Source organism: Leopardus geoffroyi, chromosome D4, assembly GCF_018350155.1.
Source record: "Leopardus geoffroyi isolate Oge1 chromosome D4, O.geoffroyi_Oge1_pat1.0, whole genome shotgun sequence".
Taxonomy (NCBI): domain Eukaryota; kingdom Metazoa; phylum Chordata; class Mammalia; order Carnivora; family Felidae; genus Leopardus; species Leopardus geoffroyi.
The window spans coordinates 83,456,108-83,474,796 of NC_059342.1; the positions used below are offsets into that span (position 1 = coordinate 83,456,108).

An 18,689-nucleotide genomic window follows, 5' to 3' on the forward strand; every position below is an offset into this window, starting at 1 on the left:
CCCCCAATGCAGTAACATTTGCATACAACCAGGTGACCCTAACGTCGATCACCCGAACCGAGACATTCTTGGACTGAAAAGGGATGCTGTTAACAGTAATCTTGTCCAGACAATAAGCAGAGTTGAGACTTCCTGGGAAAACCGAGATTGTCCCCCCACCAAAAATTCCCATCGTCGGGAAGCCGGCAAGACGACCTCGTGTCCAAAGGGCCTGGTTCTGATTCTAGTCTCTCAGGCCTTCTCTCGTCCCCCACTGCTCCCTCCCCAAATACTGACAACAACAGCAAACCCGGGTTCAAATCCTGGCTGTGTTCAAACCACTCTATTACCCTGAGCCTCAGTTTCTTCATTTGTAAAACAGAGAGCACGGCCCCCATCTCGAGGCGCGCTGGGAGAATGAAATGCCTCATGCAGAGCTGGGTGTGGAGAAGGTGCCAGCAATGGTAGCTTCTCTTCCCCTAATGCAGAGAAATAATGAAACGACATGGGCTTAATCCTGAAACTCTCGGGGGTGAACAGAGAGAGTCTTTCTCCCAGACTAGATTCACAAATGCCACCGTGGGAGGAGGTGTCAGGCAGCGTGCGCAGGGAGATGCTGATTCTAATTCTGGGAGTCATTTTGCGAAGCACCTCTTCACGGTGACTCATTTGGGGACTCGCTGAAAAATCCTTTGAGTTAAAAACAAAAGTCGAATGGGGCTCAGGTTGCACCCATTTCCCTCTACCCCCTACCCTGGCCAACATAGTGAGGGGAGTGCAGGGAATCCGGGGGGTTTCTGGGCTGAATTTGACCTGCTCTTTTTGCCCTCAGCGTATCACCTGGGGCTGGGACCATGCCAGAGGGAAGGAAATGGGTGAGGAGGAGAAAGGCCGGGAAAACAGTGAATGCTCCACCCTGCCAGCTCCTGAATTATAGTCCAAGAGGGCAGGAAGGGGGCGGGGAGGTGCACAAGCCTTCTTTATCCCCCTAACACTCTGCATTGGCGTCAGCTCGCGGGAGGTGTGAACCATCTCTGCTGATTGCAGCTGGCTGTGTGCTGTGTGACCTGGGGCATGCTGCTTGACCTCTCTGAGCCTCAGTTTCCTAACTAGAAAATGAGGATATTAGGAGTACCTGTTAAAGGGGCTCCACGAGGCTGGGGTAGGGCTTTACAAACTGCAAAATCCTACACCAGGGCTTCTCTTCCTGGCGGTCTGACACTGCTCTCAAAGTTTCCTTCCAAGGGAAATTTCAGGTTGTCCTGTAGCTTACCAGGACTGTTCTTGGAACCTCCGGCCTGTCCTACATACAGAAGACCTCTCATCACCTCCCCTCTGCTCAAGTATCACTTCATCAGAGAGGCCTTCTTCCAGCACCTTCTATGAAAAAGCACCCCTGTGCTCTCCTAGCCCTTTCCTATTTTATTTTCTCCACCAAACTTATTAACCACACCATGCATATTAGCAATTTCTTCTCCCCATGCCCCACCCCCAGATTGAAGCCCCAGGAGAGTCAGGGCTATATTTTGTTCCCAAGCATATCCCAGGGCCTAGACTAGTACCTGACCGGTATCAGGTGCGCAGAGATAGGCGTTGGGTGATTGAATGAAGCAATTACTGTTTGCTGAGTGGATGTGGTCAATACGACTGATCTGCTAGTAACCCTGCAACACATTGTCTCAGAACTTCTATTTATTTCTATTACTTTTTGCAATGTTATTGCTTATAGTTACCTCTTCGATCTACCTGATATTTATTGTCACGTATATCATGCGAAGTGAGGTTGTAAATGAGTCCCCAACTAAACGGCTAACAAATGTGCCGAATGATCCACTCTGCTCCTGCTGGTTTGTGGAAGGCCTGGGACTGAGCTGGGTCCTCTGGGCCAGCTGCCTCCCCATCTGTCCTCTCTTATACCAGCAGCCCAGGGCTACGTTGTTCACGCGGTAGGATTGCCTAGATTAGCAGGCACTGGAATTAGACAATCTGTGGCCCAGCTACCTGTTCAACCGCTTACCATCTGGGTGACTTTAAGCAAGAGAATTTGTTTCTTTCAGCTTCTATTCTAAACCTCATGTATCCCTTCTGTAAAACGGGCACGGAGGCAGCCTCATGCCTCCTTCACAGAATGGCTGTGCGGTCGTAAGACTGGCACACAGTGGGTACTCGGTTGGTATCATTATTGTTACAGATCACAGCCAGGTGCAATACTGGGGTATCCTCTCTGTGCCCAGCACGGTGTTGTGACCAAGCTGGACAGTAGTCAGGCAGTCAGTGTCAGTCCCTGGTTCCAGTCCTCCTCGGGAACATACCACACTTTTGCATGTGGAGGAGAAGCAGCCAGTGTGGAAACAGGAACCGTGTAAGCTAGAAGCGTCCCCTCTGGGGATGGGGGGTGGGGTGGGGGAGACGGGTTCCCTTAGGAAGTGAAGCAGGGAACTGAGCAGCAACCTTTGGGGCCCCATGGAGACTCTGTCTCCTAAGCATTCATTAGTAGAGCCTTCTCCCAGAAAGCTCTGCACATTGACTCTTACTAGTCCTGGGGTCCACAGGAAGTGGGGATCTCCAGATGAGGAGATGTTGGCACTTTGAGCGCAGGGAGCAGCACCTTCGCCACATCAAGATATCCTTGGAGCCTACCTCAGTGCCCACATGCAGTAGGCGCACAATAAGCGCTGGTTGACTGGCCAGTATGCCCAGGGCCGTGAAGGGAGCAACGTTAGGTGATAGGTACACAAGAATGGATGGGAGGGGTCCACGAGTCCTCTGATCGCGGACCCTAATCCTAAACGTCTAGAACCCGAGGAGGGGTGGAGGGGAGTCTGCTGGGCCTGACTCGCTGTGAGAGTTTGGGCCTCAGTTTCCCCATCTTCGAAGTAGGGCGCGGGGTGCGGCTCGGCCGAGCGGATCACCCGCGGTCCAAACGGCTCGGGGGCGCGGAGCGGTCTCGGCGCCGGGCGGTAGCCGCGGGGCGCCCCCCGGGCCAGCGTGGCGGCAGCGCGCACGAGCGCAGGGGGCGGCGCGGCCCCGCGGTGGGGAGGGGCGGGAGCGCGCGCGGGCCCGCGCAGGCGGCGGCGGAACCGAGCGGACGGGCGTGCGGCCGCGGCGCCGCCGACTCGTGTGGGACCCTCCGCTCCGGCCGGCCGCCCGCCGGGCCGCGCGCCGCTCTTCCCGCCGGCAGCCGAGCCGCCCGCGCGCCGGTGAGTGGCCTGGGGCCGGGGCCCGGCGGGATCGGGCCGGGGAAGGGGCGGGGGCCGGGCGGCGGGGCAGTCACCCGCAGCTGGGCCGAGGGGGGTGCGCGTGCTCGCGCGCGCGGCCGCGACTCGGCGGGGGACGGCGGGCGGGGGTGTACGCGGGAGGCCGGGACGCGAGTGTACGCGAGAGCCCGAGTGTGTCGGCGGCCGTGCGTCCGAGCGTGCGTGGGCGGCGTGTGTCCGTCTGCCCCTCGGGGTGTGCGCCCGAGTGTGCGCGTGCACGGCGGAGGGTCCGGGTGGTGTGGTTTGCGGTGAAGGAGTGCGGGGGACCCGAGCGTGGCTCCCTTTTGGACGTTTGTTGTTTACTGTTTGCCAAGGAGTGTGCCAAGCGCTTCACGTGGGATCCCATTTTTGTGAAGGAGTTGTGTGGGTTCGGGGAGTACGTGCGCGCACGTGTGTGAGCGTTCACAAGTGGTTTCTGTGTGCATTTGTGAGCCTTTGAGGACTAAAGTGTACAGACGTGCGTGTGGATGTGGATTTTGTGTCCGGGAGTGTGGGAGTGTGTTTCTTATGGAGGCCGAGGGCCCCCCTTGGCACCCACAAGGCGTTTTGCATGATGCGTCAGCCCCTGGCCCCGATGCCAGGGAGCCCATGGAGAGAAGTAGGCCAGGGGTGGGCACCTGGTGGGTGCTGGGCCTTGTGTGGTGAATGAGGGCCAGCGGTCAGACCGGTGGACCCAGGCTGGGCCTGGCAGAGAGGGAAGCCTCAGAGCCAGGCGTTGGTGGGGCCCGCTGGCGGGACCCTGCATGGGGCCCCCGGGTGCCCAGGCTGGGCTGGCGCTATGGTGGGTCTGGCAGAGCCACTTGGCCTGGTGTCGGAGGACTTGTGTTCACTTCTTCCTAAATACTCTTTCTGGGTCTCCTGGCTTTGTTCTCGCCCCTCTCCGGCCCTGGCAGATTTTAACCTTTCCCCTGTGCCTGGGGGGCCTGACCCTGGGGAGACTAGGGGTCCCAGGATACTAGTCTGTGTATCCGGGGGTCTCTCTTGTCTCTGCTTACTCTGCTAAGTAGATGAATACTCGTCCAGTTGATCCATTTGTTGAGCCTGGGCTCCAAGCGTGAGTCCCCAAGACAGTAAGAAACAGCACAGCACGCTGGGGATGCTGGTTTCCAAGGTCTGTCCTGCAGCTTTGAGGGACGGTTTTTGGGGGGGAGCTTTAGAAATGTTGAAAATCTCTGCAGTTGAAGGTCTCAATTGCTTCAAGGCCAACTTCAGAAACTCCGGAGCGCCCTAGTTCCCCTGCATTTTCAGAACTCAGCTTGCCTCTCTGAGGGGAAAATGTCGTGCGCAGGCAAATCTTGGAGGCACATTTAAAAATCCGTGGTGTTAATGGAAGAAGAATTTCATTGAAAGGGACGTAGAGCCGGCTGGAAGCGCCCGTTCCCCAAGCAGCAGCTTACAGAGTGAACTTTGGACGTCTCTTTTAGCAAACAAAACCTGGAAGGAAACAAAAAGACCCACATTCTTTTTCTTTTTTGTCCTAAAAAAAAAAAACCCCAAAAAACGAAGAAAACACCTTCTGGGTTTGCTGGAAATGCTGCCTCTCTTTCTCCCCTCAAGGCCAGGCCCTCCCTCCATCCCCCACCCCCAAATAAAATATGCCTGTGGGGAGCTGTAGATGAGTCACTCCCTGGCAGAGAGCCCCACGGGCAAACATTTGGGAAGGTTCTTGCCTAACTTCCCAGAAGAAAAGGCCCAGGATTTAAAATGGTCCCTGTGGTTTGTCAGCCACTGCCGTCCCAGTCTGCTTCGGAAATGACTAAAAAGTAGTTTCTGTCCTCACAAAACAAAGTCTCAGACTGAAGCGGTGGCCCAGGTTGGTCTGGGCTTGGGGTTTCAAGAGGGTTTGAAGAATCAAAGCTCCTGGTTTTGCCCGGTGGCGTTTCCAGTGGCTCCGAGCAAGGAGGGGGCAGGGAAGGGGGAAAGGAAGCCATGCTCATGGAGCCCCCTACGGTGCCCTGATCACAGTTGTGCCACAGAGAGGTCGAGCCTGTGTCCTGGGACTGCTGAAAGGAGGTGGAGGCAGGATCCTGGACCTGCCTGACTTCAGGCCTGTCCTCTGAAGGTGCGCGGACGGGGTGCTCGGTGTTTTCACACATCTATTCATTTAACCTTCGCGAGGATGTAGGGGGTTATTATCTCCATTTTACAGATGAGGTAACTGAGGCTCAAAGAGATGAAACGATGTGCATAATTTTCTGTAGGTAGCGCTACAATTAGGGGCCACCATTTATTGAGGGTCTCCTGTGTGCCAGGCACGATACTGAAAGCTTTAGGCTTATTTCCCTCAATCCACTCAGCAACACTATGAGATGGGAACTATCTGAATACTTAAAACTTTTTTTTTTTGAGAGAGAAAGAGAGAGAGAGAGAGAGAGAACACGCATTTGTGCAGGGGAGGGGCAGAGGGAGAGACATAGAGAATCTTAGGCAGGCTCCACGCTCAGCATGCAGCCTGACAACACAAGGCTCAATCCCACGACCCTGGGATCATGACCTAAGCTGAAATCAAGAGTTGGACCCACAATCGATGGGGCTACCCAGCCACCCTTAGATGGGAACTATCTTGATGCCCGTTTTATAGGAAACTGGGGACACAGATTAAATAACGTGCCGAGGATCGTGGACTGCCATGCGGTTGACCCTGGAGTTGAATTCAGGCTGGTCTGAGCAGAGCCAGCAGTCTTCCCACTGGGCCTGGAAAGTAATGGTCACTGTCTTCCAGGTTCCATCAGGGCTGGGTTCGTCGGCCGGCTCCAGCCTTCCGGAACAGGGCTTCCTGAAGGTGCTGCCCTCCTTCCTTGTCCACTCTTGCCCTTCTGCTGTGGATGACCCACGCCCAGGGCCAGGACTGTCAGAGAGAAAGGTCTACAGTTCACATTTTTTTCTTTGCTCATGAAGTGCCAAAGATTGGTTTCAGAAGGGAAGTGTCAAAACAATTGTCGAAAAGAGAAGAATATTCCCTTCCTCTTCTCGGGTCAGACCAAGCAAGGGAGTTAGCGGGTGGGGAGTGGAGGACCCTGGTGAGTCATCCGAGATTAAACATGGGTTGGCATCTCTGGGCCTGTGTGGGGAGGGAGCAAGCTGGGGCACTGCCCTCAGGCAGAGCCCAGTGCTGGACCCCCAGTGATGGCGCGTTACCCCCAGGGCCCCGACTCCCAATGCTGAATACCTGACAACAGGATCATTTCCATGTAGGCTGCTTGTCACTTGCCATTTTAGCCCCGTGCCTGTCTCTCTTCCTTGTTCGTTTTCCTTTTTATCACGGTTTATACTATGCTGTTCTTGAAAGGAATGTTGTGCGTGCGGACCTGTGCCGCTTGGGGTGTGTGGGGCCCCTGCAAGTGTCCTTTGATGTTGGGAAGGAAAAGGCATTCCTCTCCCTTCTGAGCGTGTTCTGCACATTGATGAACATTTGCAAATTGCTTTGAGATGCGTTAATTTAAGGTGTGAAATAATAGATCTTGTGCGAAGGCTCAGCCACATTTCTGGCATTGATGGATTTCTCTCCCGTCTGGCCTGCGATTTGGGGAGGTAAAAATAGTCCTTGTTCCTACATTTTTATCTTTATTTATTTATTTATTTATTTATTTATTTATTTATTTTTGCTGATGTCATTCTTAGGAAGCGGTGTGCACATACCACGGGCCTTTCTTTTGGCCATCACTTCGGATGGTTGCCAGAATGCTGGTGACCAGAATGTGGAGCTTCGGGGAGCAAGGCTGCTCCTGGCATGTGTGTGGGGCGTCATCTGGGGTGGTCTAAGCACCTCCCGGGGGGGTCTGGGAAATGGCTTCGAAATGCGTGGGTGGTAGATGATGACCAGGATTGGCCAAAGATCTTCAGTGGCTTTTTGGTATGTGACCATCTTCTAATGTCTGACTTTTGGGTAGTGACAAGATGGCCTTTGGAGAAAAGGTTTTATGTTTTATGTTTATTTTTTTTTTAGACTTGTATTTTTTTAAGTTAAGCCGTATGCCCATTGTGGAGCTTGAACTCACGACCCCGAGATCAAGAGTCAGATGTTCTACCGACTGAGCCAGCCATGTGCCCCGAAAATATTTTTATTTTAAAAAGAAAAAAATCAGGTCAGTGGCTTCACCCATTCTTGTCTGAGCTGGGTGACATACTCGCAGTCTCTTCCTTTGGCCCAGACTGAATTAAACCAACAGCCTTCTCAGACTCAGCTTCCAGACAGGAGCGGACATTGGGGCAAATCAGTTGGTGGTGTAATTTCCTGTGACGTTCAATTTGGGAACTTGAATGTGGAGTGTGATCTAGCAGTTTGACATCTGTCCTTCCAACGGACTTGCTTGTGTGGAAACAGACCCACATATACAGCCTCTGCTGTGTTGTCTCCAATTCTGGATTTTTCCACAGACGACTGCTCGGGTGGTCTGGTGGCAAAGGCCCGGTCTTCTGGCTGGGCCTCTTGGCATCCACCAGCAGGATCACCGCACCCCAAACCCAACTGGTTGCTTTGGCTGGATTCTGGGGGACGGACGAGCAAGGGGCCAGCCGAATTGAAAGGTGGTGCAGTCGGGATCTGAAATGCATTCAGTTCCAACCGCCTTGATCCGCATGGAGCCGATCTTTCTTTCTCTTAGACATCTGTGTGATGGTGACCTCATAGAAGAGAAAAAGGGGCTTTATGTAGGAATTCCATAGAGTGTGAAGGAATTTCTGCAGGGGAAGGGGGAGGGAAGCTGCCATTGAGAGCCTGCGGTTCTGCATTTCCTCGAGTTGTTGAAGCCCCACACTTCAAAATTAGGCTGGGGGTGGGGCGGTGCTTGACCTTGACAAACGGAGCTGGCGCCTTAGAGGAGAGCTCCCCAAAGCCCCCAAGTTGTAGTTGAGGATATGGGGTTGGTCCCTCAGAGCCCTTGTCACTGCAGGTGAGTGGCAGACTTGGAATTTGTCCACCACCCCTCTCCCCAAGGTCTGCCCTGCCTTGTTCCTTGTTGTCCCCAAAGTCTTTGAAACTGGGAGTTGTCAGGAAGAGACGTGCAAAGGGGTACCCGTTGCCTTGCAAATGACCTTCAGCTCTGGTGAGTCCAGAGCAGTCCAGAGAAGAACCACACGCCCATTTTACAGAATGAAGACTGGGGCCCAAGGAGGGGAAGGCACTAACCCACGATCACATTAAGGACTTGAGCTTTGGCACCAAATGGAGCGAGGTGGGAGTCCCAGAGCAAGCCATTCACCTCCCGGAGCCTCAGTTTCCCCAACTGGGGAACAGACACAATATCAGGACCTCATAACGTTTGAGGAAAGAACTACAGGAAACAATGGATATAAACCCCTCAGCACATGGGTGGCACCCCAGAAGTGCTACCCCGAGATTTCATGGGAGGTGAGGAAACGAGTTGTTTCCTAGGGTCACCGGGCTGGGGTCACTGGGCCAGAAAGGTTGTTTCTCTGTCCGGAGCATTTTCAGCGCCCTTGCCTACTGAGGCCCTAAGTGAGGCTGAAAGCAGTGTCAGGGGCCGCTGAAGCACTTCCCCGTGATCATGACCCTCAAAATAGACCGGGAAGAGACGCGCGGTTTGGACCGAGGCAGGCTTTAAGTCCGGGTGCTCTGGGCGGCCCAGGAAAACGTGTAGAAGTCAGTGTCTTGTGCTGCCCTCCGCCCGCCCCCCCACGAGGCTCGGAAAGGGAGCCTTATAAGGTTTCGACGCGTCCTCTTGGAGTCGGAGGGTCTCGGGAGGCCCCGAGAGCTGTGTCAGCCACAGTGTGTTATTAAGCAAGGCAGATGTTTTGTTAATTATTTACACAGCGTCGGGCCCCATCAGAGGTCTGTGCTGACAGAAGCGGCTGTCACAGCCCCGGGCCCGGGGGCAGGGAGCCCTCGTCGAGGGTCCGCACAGCGAGGCCCGGGCCCCGGGTGGGGGCGGGGAGAGGCCGTGCGTGTTTGGCGCTCCCTCCTAAGCCATTTGGGGTTCTGTCGGGCTGGCTTGTCCCTAAGGGTGGGGGGTCCTTGTCCCATGGAAGTGGCCGCCCCTCCTGAGGCAGCTTCCGTGGGCCACAAACGCTCTTCATACCTGAGACCCTGCCGTGCTGTGCGTGGTGAGGGGAGAGCCTCAGCGGGCTCCGGAGCCACCTCGGAATATTGCACCTCTACTCCCTCATCGGGAAAATGGGCCAGTAGCACCAGGCCTGAGGCCCTTGATTCTTGGACACTGTTTGGCAGGGAGGAGGGTGAAGGGGGGACTTGCCTTAGAAATCCAACTTTAGGGCGCCTGGGTGGCTCAGTCGGTTAAACGACCCCCTCTTGATTTCGGTTCAGGTCACCGCCTCGCGGTTTGTGATTTTGAGCCCTGCGTGGGGCTCTGCGCTGACAGTGCTGAGCCTGCTTGGGATTCTCTGTTTCCAGCTCTCTCTGCCCCTCCTCCCCCTCAAAAAATGAATAAATAAACAAGAAAAAAAAAAGAGGGACGCCTGGGTGACTCCATCGGTTAAGCGTCTGACCTCAGCTCAGGTCAGGATCTCGAGGTTCCTGAGTTCGAGCCCCTCGTCGGGCTCTGTGCTGACAGCTCAGAGCCTGGAGCCTGCCTCAGATTCTGTGTCTCCCTCTCTCTCTCTGCCCCTCCTCTGCTCACGCTCTGCCTCTGTCTCCCAAAAATGAATAAACTTCCAAAAAAAGTTAAAAAAAAAAAGAAATCCAACGTTAGAACCAGAATTGTGAAAAGAAAGGGGTCTGGGATCAGAGCCTTCCCTGCAGGGTCACTAAGGAGAGGGACTCTAGCTGGGGGGGGGGGGGTTGTCGCGCAGGGCAGACCTGTCTTCCCACAGCACTAACCCTGTTACCTGTTTTACATAAGGAGGCTTCGCACAGGAGTCATTTTAAGAAAAGATTCTCGGGGCGCCTGGGTGGCTCAGTTGGTTAAGCGTCTGACCTCGGCTCAGGTCATGATCTCACGGTCCGTGAGTTCCAGCCCCGCGTCGGGCTCTGTGCTGACAGCTCAGAGCCTGGAGCCTGTTTCAGATTCTCTGTCTCCCTCTCTCTGACCCTCCCCTGTTCATGCTCTGTCTCTCTCTGTCTCAAAAATAAATATTAAAAAAAAAAAAAAGAAAAGATTCTCATATGAAACATCCATAATCTATAAGTCCATGTGGGGACAGAAAGCAGATTGGTGGTTACCAGGGGCTGAGGGAGGGGAGCGTGGGGAACTACCACTTAATGAGTACAGGGTTTCCTTTTGCGTGATGAAATGTTTCCGAACCAGAGAGAGGTGGTGGTTGCATAACACTGTGAATGTGCTAAACGCCACCGAATTGGTCACTTCAGAACGGTCAACTTTATGTTACGTGGAAAAAATATTCACAAGGTTCCGATGCTTAAAAATAAAAGCATGAAAGCCTCTCATTTTACAGATGGGGAGACTGAGGCCCCGAGAGACTGTGATCAGTTTCCAAGGTCATGGACACTGTCCTGCTTCTCAGGCCAAGACTCTGGTCATGGTGCTTGAGCCTGGGCTGTGGGCAAGGAGTCCGATGCAGAAACACAGACCCGTGCACAGTCGTGCGGGTGGAGTGGACTCTGGTTAACCAGACCCGCCTGTGCCGGCTGGTATGCGGCCGTCCGTTCACTCATTGATTCGAGTCATACATCCCAATGTCTGGGTCAGGCCTTATTCTGGGAGCTGGGTCCCAGAGACCCTCTCAGGGCCCCACCCCACAGCCTCTAACAACCTGGTAAGGACAGAGGTCGTGTCACGAGCTCCTCTGGGTGCTGGTGAACATCTGCAGTAGGCATCTTTCCGGGGCTCGTTCTCTGGGGAAGCAGGAACCCTTTCCAGGAGGGAGGGCGTCCGAGCCAGCCTTGAGGGAAACGCGAGGTTTGCCTGGAGGTCTCAGAGGGCTGGGGTGAAGGGCAGGTAGACCACAGGGTGAGTGGGCTGCGGGATGGGGTCGTGGGCTATGGGCAGACCCCCAGCAGTGTGAAATCAGAGACCTCTGCCACTTCCCCAGCTCTTGACCCCTTCCATAGACCTGGCACCTACTGTATGCGTCATTCCATTCTAACCCTTTACGTGGATTTTTTTTTTTAAAACGTTTATTTTATTTTTGAGAGGCAGAGCGAGAGAGAGCATGAGCATGGGAGGGGCAGAGAGAGAGGGAGACACAGAATCCGAAACAGGCTCCAGGCTCTGAGCTGTCAGCACAGAGCCCAACGTGGGGCTCGAACCCACGGACCACGAGACTGTGACCTGAGCCGAAGTCGGACGCTTAACTGACTGAGCCACCCAGGCGCCCGCCCCGCCCTTTACGAGGATTAACTCATTTGGTCCTCCCAGCAGTTCTCTGATGTAGATGTCATTATGCCCACTGTGTGGACGAAGGAACAGACACTGAGAATCCAGGATATATGTGCTTAGTTAATTACCATCAGCATGTGTGCTGGATGGAAGCCGGCCGCATCGGGGTCTGGTCTGCAGAGTCGGAGGGCAGAGGCTACCATCTGGAAGTGCCTGTCATGTGGGCTGTGAGTTGGTGGCCAGGTCCAGGGCCTGGGAGAGGGCCTCCTAGGCAGCTGGAAGGAACAGCACGTGGCAAGGAGCAAATGGTGGGAAAAGACACTGCTGAGGCCTGCGGGACCTTGGCGGTGGGGGGGGAGGGGGGGTGGGGTTGGCCTTTATTGGAAGGGCAGTGGGGCTCTGCTCCCTCTGGAGCCTCGCTGCTCAGCAGTGTTTCTTTTGCTTGCTATGCTCCAGCCATGTGGCCTCCTTAAACCTTTCCTCAGACGGGTCAAGCAGATACTGCCCTCTGTCCCCTCTTCCTGAAATCCTCCCCCTCCCCCCCCCCCCCCGCCCCAGTGTTCCCCTGACTTGCTCCTAGCCTTCATTGAGGACACCACAAAAGTCACTTCTCCAAAGTGACCCTGTTATCCCCATCCTGTCAAAATGAGTCCCTGACTCCTTTACTCCTCTTTCCCTGACCTGGCCTTATTTTTCTTCGGGACCCCTACCCCTTCCTGATTTCCTGTGTTTGTTGTTTCCCTCCCAGACTGGAACGTAAGCTCCATGAGGGTAAGACTTGACCTGCGAACCACCACTGTATCCCCCGTGCCCAGCACTAGGCCTGGCACGTAGTCGGTGCTCAATGGATATTTACTGAATGAATGGAAAGTTTCAAGCGAGCAAGTGGCAGGATCCTTGAAGAGTGTCTGTGTGGAGTTACTAAACCTGTTAGCAAACTTTGCTTCTCCCAGTGGACAGACAAGGGCTGAGTTGTGTCCAACTGACCCTTCTCTGTTCAGAAAAGGTTTCTTAGAGAAAGGCTGAAATTATTCCAAGGGAGAAACCTACACTTACAGAGGGCTTGTACCTCCCAGAGTTATTGGGGTCTTTTTCTTTGCTCCTTCTCTGCAGGGGCCATTCTTGATGCCCGTATAGGAGCAGCTTTGGGTTGGATTGAGTGGGTGCATGTCTTAAAGCTACATTTTTTGTCAGGCATACTTCTTTTTCTCAGAGCACGTATCTTTTGGGGTTTGCTTAGGGAAAGGGAGGTGTTTAACCTTCCCAAGCCAGGGGCGCCTGGGTGGCGCAGTCGGTTAAGCGTCCGACTTCAGCCAGGTCACGATCTCGCGGTCCGTGAGTTCGAGCCCCGCGTCGGGCTCTGGGCTGATGGCTCAGAGCCTGAAGCCTGTTTCCGATTCTGTGTCTCCCTCTCTCTCTGCCCCTCCCCCGTTCATGCTCTGTCTCTCTCTGTCCCAAAAATAAATAAATGTTGAAAAAAAAAAATTAACCTTCCCAAGCCACCTCTGGGCACAGACACTGCTGTGCAGCAAATGAGCAGAGCCCACAGTTCACCCAGCCCAGCAAACGGGGGGTTGGGAGTTGAAAGAGGAAGTGATTCCCTAGCTGGTGTGGCCTTGGCAGGCCACCAGCGTGGGTGCCCAGATTGCGGGACCACCGGGGACCACATGGCAGACATACAGGGAGCTGGGGAAGAGGGAGCCCACCCATACGTTTGGCGGGTCCGGCTGAGTCCAGCCGGATTTAGTTACACTAGCATCTCAAGTGCAGACTTGGTGTGCCTGACTCAGTGTGTATGCATTTCCTTCGTTCATCTCCCCCAGGAATTTTAGTGGCCTGTTGTGTTTGTTTTAAATGCCAGCCTCCTCAGCTAACCCAAGAGGAAATGAAGACTGGATTTTTCTCTGTGGAGAGGCTGGGGACAAGGGTGAGGGCTGCCCACTCTTAATGGTGACAGCACAGCATCTGGGAACTAATGCACAGAAAATGCTTGTACTTCAAGCTAACAACTTTGGTTTGCACATGCTTTTGTGGCATCCCAGGCCTTCAGATATCACCCATCTAGAGCTTAGGCACATGATGAGCACAGTTTCCAAACTCTCAAAAGGCCAGTGGTCTGTGCAAGCATTTTAGTGACATTTGGGGACAAGAGAGGCAGTGTGGAAGATGCTCTTTGGTCGCTAGTATGTAAGAAGTTCATGGATGCTTGAATGGCTTACGGGGCGGCATCTTTGAAATTGCACAGTGCTGAAAATTCTAGGACATATGGTCACTGTGATGTGCTAATGTTAGCAATCGAGATATTTAATTACCCAGAAAAAAACCCTTTGCCTATCCACTACGGGTTACTGGAGAGCCTTTATTTCTCAGGAGGAAGGTCTCACACTGTGTAATCCGGACCAGCAGACAGGGAGTCATTATCCCTCATTAATTTATTAGCTAATTAAGTGATTTATCTGGTCACGCGTTATTCTTTCCATTGCTGTTCATTGGCAACATTTGCCGGGTCCCACTCTGTGCCTGGACTGGTGCTGGGCACTGGGGACAGAATGAAACAGAAGAGCAAATGTTACTGAATCCCCCGCTGGGTGCTAGCCCACTGGGTGGTGGTGTGGGCTACAGGTGAATTCATTTCCCTGTGGTCGTTTACTGAGCACCTACTATGCACAGACCCATAGAGATGCTGAATGAAAATGATCCAGTGCCTTGTGGTTTGAACTCTCACTGCATTTTGATGGGGTCTTTTGGTCCTGGCCCCCCCGCTTCCCGTGGCAAATCCAGCCAGCCACCGTTCACAGGCCCTGGAATGAACCAGAAACAATCCAGATGCCCCAGGAACCGACGTGAGAACAAGGCATCTCCTTCACACGTTGCGTCTCAGTTCCGCATCTTGCCGCCACCCAGCATTTTGAGACAGAATGTGAGATCTCGTGGTTGGCTAAATACATAAATATTTTATGTCTCGATATTCTGAAAACGAAGCCCAAATGTGCAGAACTGCAGCACATCAGTGCTATAGATCATATGTTATAATAATCTGATGACATGTTGTTTAAATATTTATGGACTGATGCGCCACGACAATGGGGGGAGAGTGTAGTCTTGGAGCAGAGTCGGGGCAGATGCTGGAAAGGAGGGAGCGGATTCACGCGATCCTGGGAAGCACCACGCGACGCTCAGGGTTTTGATTTGATGTTTTCGGGTTTCGTGACAATAGCAGTGGCTGACATTTATTGAGCACTTGCTGTGAGCCATACCCTTCACCGATGTCATTTCATTTGACCCTCAGAGCAACCCCACGAGGATGAGGCTCTTGATAACCCCACGTGACCTAGGGGACACCGAGGCCCGGGCAGGTCAGATCTGCCCTAGACTCCACAGCTGGAGGGGCCCGGGACCAAACCCAGACTGGCTGCAGTCTGAGCTCATAGTCACTGTGTCTTCTGCTCTGCCCGTGACCAGTCCTGTCGGAAAAGTTGCCACTGCCACCTGGTACCGACTGGACTTTCTGAATCACAGAAAGAAAGATGACGTCTGTGACATGTCGGGCAGGAGTAGAAACCCTGGGAACAAATGTCTAGCCCAGCAGGGGCGACTGTGTGCCAGCAGAGCCACCAGGCCACGTGCCTGGCACGAGGCGGGGACGCAGGAAGTGGCAGTTCTGCCCCTCTGCCGTGCTTTCCTCTGTTGGCTTTGTGGTCATTCAGGAGGGGGCTGTCTGCAGTCCGTCCTGGGCCCCAGCCTTTACCTGAGCCTTACCCTGTCCTTGCAGTGCGACGTGGGGGCGCTAAAAACAGTAGCCCCTGGGTCTCCCGACAGCCCTGCGAGGTAAGCCCTGGGTCACCACCCTACAGATGAGGGGCTCCTGCCATCTCCCAGAGGCCACGCCCCACCTCGGGAGGCGGTGCGCCTGTGTGGACCATTCCTTCCCTGCCTCCCCGAGGCTCCGCTGGACAAGGCTCCCTCCACCTGTCTGGGCCACCATCGGCCCTGCCTGTTTTTGTCACTGCTCGGCATCCTGTTGATCGTCACATCCCCAGCCCTGGAAACTGGGCCTGGTCCACAAGACAGCAGTAAGTGACCAACTACAGGGGTTCCAAAAAGAAGGCCTGGGGGCAGGGTTGAGGGAAGGGCCAGTGATCGTCACAGACCGCGTGGTGTCTTCTAATTCTGTGGAGGCCTAGGGATGTCCCCAAGGGCCTCCAGGCTAGGGGATAGGAGTCAGAAGGTCGTATAAATGGAAGGTAGGGTCAACTACATAATTTGTGAAGCCCAGCACAAAGTGAAAATGCAGGTCTTCTTGTTTAAAAAGCAGGAAAAAAACCCGTTCCTTGTCAGTCTCTCTCCATCCGTCACGGTGGTTTTTATTGGCTGTTAAATGCCGTGCTTCCTTGGGCACAGGGACACTCACAGGGCAAGGACAGACCCTTGCAGTTACCCTGTGGCACACCTGACCCCCTGATTGCCCTCGGGCCCCTGCCAAGGGTGGAGGGTGGCAGGGGTTATGAGTTAGGGGTCAGGAGCGGAAGTCCTTGTAGGCTCGGGCCCCAAGCCCCCAGGACGTGCACCACTATTCCACCAGACTTCACTTAAAAAACACAAGTTCAAAGGTAAAGTGAAGACTTGAAAGGCAGCGGACACAAGTATGAAACTCCCAAGCACGGGGCTCCCTTCCGAGGGCGGGGCAAGACGAGACTGCGCTGGTCACGTGCAGTGCGTGCAAAGCTGGCCCCAGTGGGAGGGCTGCAGCCTTCTCCCACCGAGACACCAATTTCAAGAGCATGGCCCCTGTATCGTCCCCACACGGGCTTGGGGCCAGATCTTACCCGGGGGAGAAGCTCCCCTGTGAGGTGCTGTCTGCAGACCACTGGCCTGCAATGTGAGTGCTATCAGCTGGCCAGCTGGTCCCTCTCCTCACCCTGGGCCTCTCTTGCCAAGCCCACACCATAGACATGGACACGAGCCAATTGGAAATGCCACCCCCTTCCCCGATTTCACTCCTCATGTTGTTGCCAGATGTTATCGTACCGACAAACCCATCCCCTCCGCCTTCTTATCCTTGAGTGACAAGGGTCAGAAACCAAATGACAAGGTCCTGACCCATTCGCTCAGGAAGAATGCCAAGCAGGTGGTGCCCCAGAGATCAGAGAGGGTGGGGAGCTCAGATTCCACCAGCTTCCCACGCTGTTCTCAGCCCTGAAACTGGGGGGCCTGGCAGCTACAAGATGTGGACATCTGGCCGCTCTTGAAAACACGAATGAGGGAGGCTTGGGAAAGTTAACTGTTGCTTATTGTGTAGCACCTACTGTGTGCCGGCAGTGTGGCCAAATGCTTTATCCGTGTTACCTTAGTTAATCCCCACAACTTTGGGCTGGCCCCATTTTTCAGGTGAGGATAACTGAGGTTCAGAGATTGAGGCCACCAGTCTAAAGCTATAAGCCACATGGTTTGGAAACTGAGACTTGAACCCAGGCCTGGCTGACCCCTAAAGCCAGTGAGTGCTCTTCGGCTGGGTGGCTGGAGCCACCACCTGGCTGAGTCTTCTGCCTCCACTATCCGTCGCGTGTGCACGGGGACGGGACAGGAGCCAGACCCTGCTGCTTGTCCGCTCCTGCCTCTGAGCAAACACCCTTCTTGGCAGGGAGCAGGTCCCGAGGCTCTCGTTCCAGCTCTTCCCCTCCGAGACCAGCCAGCCGTGCGGCGGTCTTAGGTCCAGATACGGAGGAGGGAGGTGGGGGGGTTAACCTGGACACCCTGGATACGAGCCACGCCTCTGCCTTTTGCTCACCGCTCTCCTTGACTTGTCGCTTCCCACCGGGGGCTTCAGTTTTCTCATGTGGCAGAGCGAGGGGGAAATCTCAGTTCCTGTCCCTGGGGGAGTTCTCCTGACCCGGTGAGGTAAGCCACGCACATAACAGCCATTCAGCAGTTGGAGACTGTTACTGTATTGACAATAAGCAACCCTGTGTGGGGCGAGGACTGTAGTTTGGTGTCACCTGTGATGTTCAGGAGCTCCTCTGCACACGGGGACCACGTTAGCCATCACTCAGCCCAGAGCTGCCCTCCCGGAAGAATTCTTCCTTTCCTTGCTTTGTGTCGTCATTCATCCATCCAACAGAGCCAGGCACTGTTCTAAGGGGCATAATGAACAAAAGAGACAAAACGGGGCTGGCATTCTGGTTGGGGAGAGCCGTCGCAAGCAAGAAATGAGTCAAGTATGTCCAGTGTTACTGCCTCCGAGTGTTGGAGGCAGATGAATGGGAGTTGTGGTGTGGGGAGGGGTGAGGGTGCCCCCCCATCCCCGCCATGAGGCTCCCTCCTGGGGTGATGCTCCTGCAGTCTCTCTCTTCCCTCCAAGGGCAGTCTCCTGAGAGTTCACATAGTGCCTGTTGTTCTAGGTCCCAGCTCTCCCGGGAGGTGCTGGGATGGCATCACGGGGCTTGCTTTGAGAAAGTGGTTTTCCCAGCTAGAATGTGGGAATTCTCCCTCAGGCATTCCCAAGACTTTGAACTGCTCGGTCTCAGGGCTGCTGGTTAGCAGGGCCAACCTGGGCAGGCGCTGGCCACGTATTATTGCACTGACTCCTCTTGGTGACCCTGTGAGCCAGGCTCTTTAGTCCCATTTTACGGACAGGGAGAGGGAGGCCGAGCGAAGCTGAGTCACTTGCCCAGGGGCACACAGTGGGTCTGTGGCCAAGTCAGGATTTGAACCCAGGCCTTTGGCTCCCAGAGCACACATCCTAAACCACTGTGTTCTAGTGCGGACGGGTGTTTCTGTTTCTCCGGGCGTCAAAAACCGCGTGCTCCACCCAGAGCAGCAGATGTTCAGCAAGCACCTACTATGTGTCAAGGCTGTGCTGGGTGCCGCGGGAGGGCGTGGTCGAGAAGAACGCTCAGATTGGCCTGAGAAGTGATTGCAGTTACTCTTTCCTCCACGCCTGTGAGGCCGGTAGCGTTCGCCCCGTGTTAGGGATGAGGAGGCTGAGGCCCAGAGAGGTTCCTCAGCTTGCCAAGGTCACACAGCCCCAGCTGCCTGCCTCCACTTGCTCAGCCTGTTATCAACCGCCGCTGTCTCCCGCCGGCGTCACCCTCCACCCTCATTTTGCGCTTGGACCAACTGAAGCCCAAAGAACAGTTCAGCGGCTTGATTCTGAATTGGAGGAGGGTGGGTCCTGGCGAACTTTTGGAAATGGACACCC

General features: G+C 54.6%; 1 protein-coding gene and 1 long non-coding RNA gene across 2 annotated transcripts in view; one reads left to right on the plus strand and one right to left on the minus strand.

The window, feature by feature from the left end:
- The first annotated feature begins 3,015 nt into the window (after positions 1–3,015).
- Positions 3,016–18,689, plus strand: part of NEK6 (NIMA related kinase 6) — an 86,081-nt gene continuing 70,407 nt past the window's right edge. The window contains exon 1 of the mRNA XM_045468937.1: positions 3,016–3,179. The gene's annotated coding sequence lies outside the window, so the exon portion shown is untranslated. The remainder of the gene's footprint in view (positions 3,180–18,689) is intronic.
- Positions 12,682–14,810, minus strand: LOC123593293. Its single transcript, XR_006710237.1, has 2 exons — positions 12,982–14,810; positions 12,682–12,750 (listed from the first exon to the last, which is right to left on the minus strand). It is a non-coding gene; the product is annotated as an uncharacterized LOC123593293 (long non-coding RNA).